The sequence below is a fragment of the Aulonocara stuartgranti genome (genome assembly GCF_965226115.1).
Source record: "Aulonocara stuartgranti genome assembly, chromosome: 12".
NCBI lineage: Eukaryota > Metazoa > Chordata > Actinopteri > Cichliformes > Cichlidae > Aulonocara > Aulonocara stuartgranti.
In genome coordinates, this window is record NC_138948.1 from 38,187,017 (window position 1) to 38,193,715 (window position 6,699).

Below are 6,699 nucleotides of genomic sequence, written 5' to 3' on the forward strand. Positions count from 1 at the left end.
CTACAGTGTATTTATCTTACAGACATTCTCTGACAATCTGAATGGGAGCAGTTTGTGTCATGGTCCTGCGACCATGACTCAGTGACTTTGTGTTTGTGTTCTTTATTGTTATTATTCTTGGGCTGTTTTGGGATGGTTTGTGTTTGGGATTTTAGACACTGGGTTCTGGGTTTGTGCTCCCTCTGTTGGTCCCTGGTGTTAGTGTTCCCCTGTCTCGTCAGGTTAATCAGGTCCAGCTGTTTCCCCCACCTGTGTGTGATTTCCCAGTGTCTCTTTGTGTACTTATAGTGTGTGATTTCCTCTGCTCCTCGTCGCGTCGTCTGTGTTCATACCTGGTGTAATCCCCTGCTGTTCTCCCTTCATGCTCAGGTTTGCTATTTCTTTGTGTAGTTTCTCCCAGTTAGTTCATCCTTAGTTCTGTTTTACCATCCCCACTTTATATTGGATATTATCAATAAATCACCCTCACACCTGAATAAGTGCTGCGTTTTGAGTCCTCCTTCCGCTCTCCACACGGCCGCTGCCCCGGACCGTGACAGTTTGTGTGTTTGTAGAGCTGTTTGAAGTTATTACTGAGCACAGTTCCACATCGTTCCAGCTTTCACATATGTGCGCTATATAAATATGCACCACATATATTAACTAAGTACAACTATACTGTATGGTGTTTCCTTTCAGCACATTTGACTGACATGCAGTAATAAATAATAAAGGTCACACTTTAACAACACTAACACGTGGCACTTTTTCTCACATGTTTCTTATTTTAATCAGTTAAATTATAAAATGGATGTAAAAGGATCATAAAATTAATTTTACATTTACTTAGCTTGTATTTACATTTCATGAAACATTTGATTATAATACACCAAAGAAAAAATGAGTTACACTAAAAATGAATATATAGTTTCTATTCTGAGAAGGTCTGTCAAGTAAAACAAATTTGATGCCATTTACTGGATAGACGAGATCATGAGTTGAACAGAGAAGAATGAAGTATCCTCATGTATCCTTCATGCATACAGTTTACTGCATGTAGCTCCTGTTTTGTAAAATAAATCCGTATCATCAGATGTTTTAAGTCATACAGCACAGTTCAATACACCTGATGTCGTATTTGATGCCTTTTAAACTAAACCTGAAGCGACCAGAAGAAAAACAACAATCTTGTAAATCATTAATTTTTAATCTTTATAAATAAAATTCAAATGTGACGATTTCTGCAGTTATGTCTGTTTCTTTACACTGGCCCTATGATACAGAAATGCATTAACTATAAAGGACAAGGCACGAAGATTTCAGTGATTTATTGTCACAAAAGCCATATTGATAATTTGCCCCGAGCACCACGTTTAGCTTGTTTGTGGCTCAGTTTGTCCTCTGTATACCTTTTTCCTTTTTTTGCTTTCTTCTGACCACTACTCCTGCTGCGGCCTTCATCTGGGTCGGAGTTTTCTCCAGGACTCAGGTCAGACTTTATCTTTTCAAAGATTTATCTATTGCTATTACGTGATGTGTGGTCTTAGAGACACAGACAACCATTCACACTCACATTCACTCACAGATGCACACCTATGGGCAATTTAGATTAATCAGTTAACATATCCCCACAAACTGCATGTCTTTGGACTGTGGGAGGAAGCCGGAGTACGCGGGGAGAACATGCAAACTCCAAAAGAAAGACCCCGGCCTGATGGTGGAATCAAACTCAGGACCTTCTTGCTGTGCGGCAACAGTGCTAACCACCATGCTGCCCAATGATAATAATAATAATAATAACAATAACAATAATAGTAAAAATAACAATAATATTAATAGTAATAACAACATTTTATTTATAGGTGGCTTTATACCCTCACGGTCACCTCACCTCTGCTAACTTCTAACTCTGTTAAATTTATTAAATTCGGTTTTTGTGGATGCCTGGATGTTAAACTTAATTGTTACTAGAGATGGACCGATCCGAATATCGTTGTCGGTCCGATACTGACCTAAATTACTGGATCGGATATCAGAGAGAAATAAAAAATGTAATCCGATCCATTAAATATCACGAAAGCACCTCACAAAACTTGCGGCATGGCGTAACTCGGCTCATAACCTCGGAGCAGTGTGGTCACGTGATAGAGCGGCTGTGGCGTGCAAGACCTGTCCTGGAGCTTCCCAGAACGTTACCCCAGAGAAGTAAAGCAAGTGTGTAAGTTCATCTCTGAATGTTTGTAAAGCGTTCCAGCGTTAAGCTTAACAACCGATATATGGAGCGACTGCCTCTCTCTCTCTCTCTCTCCGGCTGCTACTTCAATCATGAAACTGATCAGTGATCAGCTGATCGGCTTTTCTCTCTTGTTTGTTTTTGGCCACTTTGCGCCAGAAAGAGGAAACCAGCGGCTGAACAACAGCAGCACTTTTAAGCTTGATAAGCTGTTGTTAGGATTTATTTAATATTTCTTTCTACTGGAGGATCTTTTTCTACAGCTGATGTAACTGTGCAGGGGCGCATCTAGCAAAGTTTAGCCAGGGGGGCCGATAGGACATGAACAGGGAAAAGGGGGCACAAAGACATACTTTTCTTTCTTATTCTCATGTTTAATTTTAATTAATAAATATCTGAATCTTACAACTAAAGGTTTTACCTGATGTAAAATGTATAGAAGTCCATTATAATATTATTATTGTATAGGAACTATTAAGTCTAATATATATACCCTAGTAAGCTATAGTACTTTTTCCTTTGGGAACCATCTGTGCAATCTGCAATTCTGTTGAAGAAAGATGTTGAATCTATTTAATTATTGTGGAAAAATAAATAATTTTTTTTTTTTTACACGTGCATTAAATTTAAGTTGATTACGTCGATTAAGCATCACGAGGTGGGGGGTGGGGGGTGGTTCCCTCTGCTGGTGGTTGACAACCCTATTAGTTAGGTTGTTTAATATTTCCACTAAGTACTCTTTAAAATACCAGAATAGGGAGGATGGTGCAGGTTTAAATTTATTAGATTGATCAGTGTTGCTGAACTATGAAATATTTGGGGTGCAGTGTATTTTTTGCATACAGGTGTAACAGAATAGCTTTAGTGGGTTTTTAAAAAAACAAACAAAAAAAAACTTGAGTATGAACTTATACAAAATGCAGCAAGATATTTAAAAAAAAAGTTTTATTGATTAAAAAAAACCACTATATCGGATTCATATCGGCAGATATCCAAATTTATGATATCGGTATCGAACATAAAAAAGAGGTATCGTGACATCTCTAGGCTTGACTACTGTAACAGCATCTTTACAGGTCTACCTAAAAAATCAGTCAGACAACTACAGCTCATTCAGAACTTCAGACCAAAAAAGTGGACCACATCAGTCCAGCTCTGAGGTCCTTACACTGGCTGCCTGTCCGTCAGAGGATAGACTTTAAAGTTCTGATGCTGGCCTATAAAGCTCTGAATGGTTTAGGACCAAAATACATCAATGACCTCCTGACCCAGTATGAACCTTCCAGATCCCTCAGGTCATCTGGATCCGGTCTTTTATCAGTTCCCAGAGTCAGAACCAGACACGGAGAAGCTGCATTCAGCTTTTATGCTCCTTATATCTGGAACAAACTCCCAGAAAGCCTCAGATCAGCTGAAACACTCAGTTTATTTAAATCCAGGTTGAAGACTCACCTGTTCTCAGCTGCATTTGAATAAAGCACCAAATCCACACTTTAAGCTTAAATTTCAAAACTTACATTTAACTACTGATTTTATCTACTGTTTTTTAATCAATTTTAAATCATGCTTTTTATTGTTTTTGTTTTTTAATGTCTCTGTAAAGCACTTTGAATCACCTTGCTGTTGAATTGTGCTATATAAATAAACTTGCCTTACTTCGCAGGTCGCATTTGAAAGCCGAGTCAGTGCATCCTTCATAACCCAACCTATCCCAGAATTCATAGCGCTGCCCAGCCAATTCGTTTCCAACAGTGGCGGCAGCTACTTAGTTTTAATATTACTCTTTCTGGGTCACAAAAGAAACTTTTTTTTTCATCATCAACAATTTTTATTTATTTCATTTTAAACCTTAATAACAGAACTTAAAAATAAATACATAAATAAATAATTTTAAAAAACAAACAAACAACAACAACAAAAACAAAGTTATCCTATTCTTTCTTCGCGCACCAATCCCCACACCACCACTCTGTCATTACTCCTGTTCTTCAAGTTACAGAAAGCCAGCATGTAAAGGGCCAAATACAATCATATTGATGCAATTTATCTAATAAACCATAAGCCACTTTTTCGTAAGACGCCAACTTAGCCATTGTCTTTAGCCACTCTTCATAAGGAGGGGGGCTCTTTTTCTGCCAATGTCTTAGCAGCACCCGTTTGGCCGTAGTGAGAGCCAGAATAATCCATCTTTTCGTATAAATGGAAAAATCTCCATCAGAAAGTTCTGTGGTTATACCAAGTATGGACAGTTTTGGTGAGATACCAAATCTCCTTTTTAAAACACTGAAAATTACCTCCATTATGTTTTCCCACCAATCCCGAAGTGCCGAACAGCTCCATAAGATATGTAAAATCGAGGCATTTTGACCATTACATCTCCAACATTCGTCCGTAGAGGCCAGGTTCCATTTATACAATTGTTGCGGTGTTCGATGCCACCTATGGATTATCTTAAGTTGAATAAATCTACTGCCTGTTTCTTTATACGTAGTATTAAAATTTTGAAAACATGAATCCTGTTCAACTGAAGATATGTCCAATGCCACGTCCTGGGCCCAGTAGCCCTTAACTTTCAGGAGAGGGTGAGCTGACCGTTCTTGCAATAAGTGATAAATCTTAGTGGTGATGCCTTTACCCAAGGGGGATCTTGAGAGCAGGACTTCCACAGGGCCGCCCACAGGACAACTCAAGGGGGTTCCCAGCCACTTCGATAATGAACTATGTATTTGGACATATCTCCAGAATTGATTACGCTTCAACTTATATAACTCCACAATTTTATCAAAGCTTAAAAAACATTTGGTCCCACAGTCAAATAAATCTGATACATTAAGGATGCCTGCTTTACGCCACTGTAGCCAGTCAACCGATGTCCCTCCAATTAAAATTCTTTTATTCTCCCATAAGGTTGCCGAAGGTGATTTAATAATGTCCCAGCGACCTGCCCTATGTAATTTACACCACAATGTCTTCACATTTGCAATTATAGGATGGTTAGTTTTATGACTGGTATCAAACAGCTCCCTCCAAGGAGAAATACCGCCATTAACTTCCATCTCTATATGGGACCAGATGGGTTTAACTGGCGCAGTAGGTAACCAAGCTCTAAGTTGTTTCACGTTCATCACCCAATAATACCATTGGAAATTAGGCAATGAAAAACGTCCTTGTTTTGCACTCGCTTGAAGTTTCTTAATACTTAAACGATGCGGGGAGCTACTGCCGGATCAAAAAGTCTAGATCTTTGAAATACTTATCTGGAATGTGTAATGGAATATTAGATAAAATATAAAAGATCATGGGTGCAGTCATCATCTTAATACAACTAATTTTACCCCATATTGTGAGACGCACTCTGGACCATCTACCAAATTCCATTTTTATTCTTTCAATCATTGGCTCCATATTTGCTTGAACCATCTTAGTGTAATCCGAGGGAATTTGTATCCCCAAATACCTCAAACCATTCACGGACCACCGAAACTCCCACTGTTTAAATAAAGTATGGGGGCAGTGTCCTGACATAGGCATTGCCTCTGATTTATCCCAGTTGATGCGATACCCTGAAAGCAGCGTAAAGCTTTCTATACGTTCTAATAGGGCTGGAACTGACTTCCCAGGCTGGGTCATAAGTAACAACATATCATCTGCATATAATAGAAGCTTATGTTGATTATTACCCATCGAAATTCCAAATATATTTACATTATTTCTCCGTTTTTGTGCCAGAGGCTCTATAGCAATTACAAAAAGCCCGGGGCTAAGGGGACAACCCCGTCTTGTGGATCTCTGTAAAAGGAATAGGTCTGATATGAGCCCATTCGTCAATACTCGCACTGAAGGCGAATCATATAATATCTTTATCTACCTGATAAAATTGTCACCAAAACCAAACTTTTCTAATGTCTTAAACAGATAATCCCACTCAACACAATCAAAAGCTTTTGCAGCATCCAGCGATAGGGCCACTGTTGGATATACTGAATCATATACATCATTTTGCAAATTAACCAACCGCCTAATATTATCTGAACCATAGCGGTTTAGAACAAAACCAGATTGGTCTGCATGAATTGTTTTCGCCATTACTGCTTTTAATCGGCCCGCTAAGACCTTTGCCAAGATTTTTTGGTCAGAATTCAGCAAAGATATAGGGCGGTAACCACCTGGGTCTAAAGGGTCTTTCCCAGTTTTAAGAATAAATGTTATAAGTCCAGAATGCATTGACTGAGGTAATGAGCCTACTTTGAACGCCTCATTATAAACATCGAGCAAAAGGGGACTTAACATATCTTCAAATGCTCTATAGAAATCCAATGGTAACCCGTCTAATCCTGGAGCTGTATTAAGTGGCATACTGTTAATTGCACGGGTAATCTCCTCCACTGTAATTGGAGCATCTATAATCTGCTGGTCAGTAGTGGAAAGCTGTGGCAGGTTTAAATCAGTAAAGAATGCTTCGAATTTCTGTTCATCTAAACTACCTT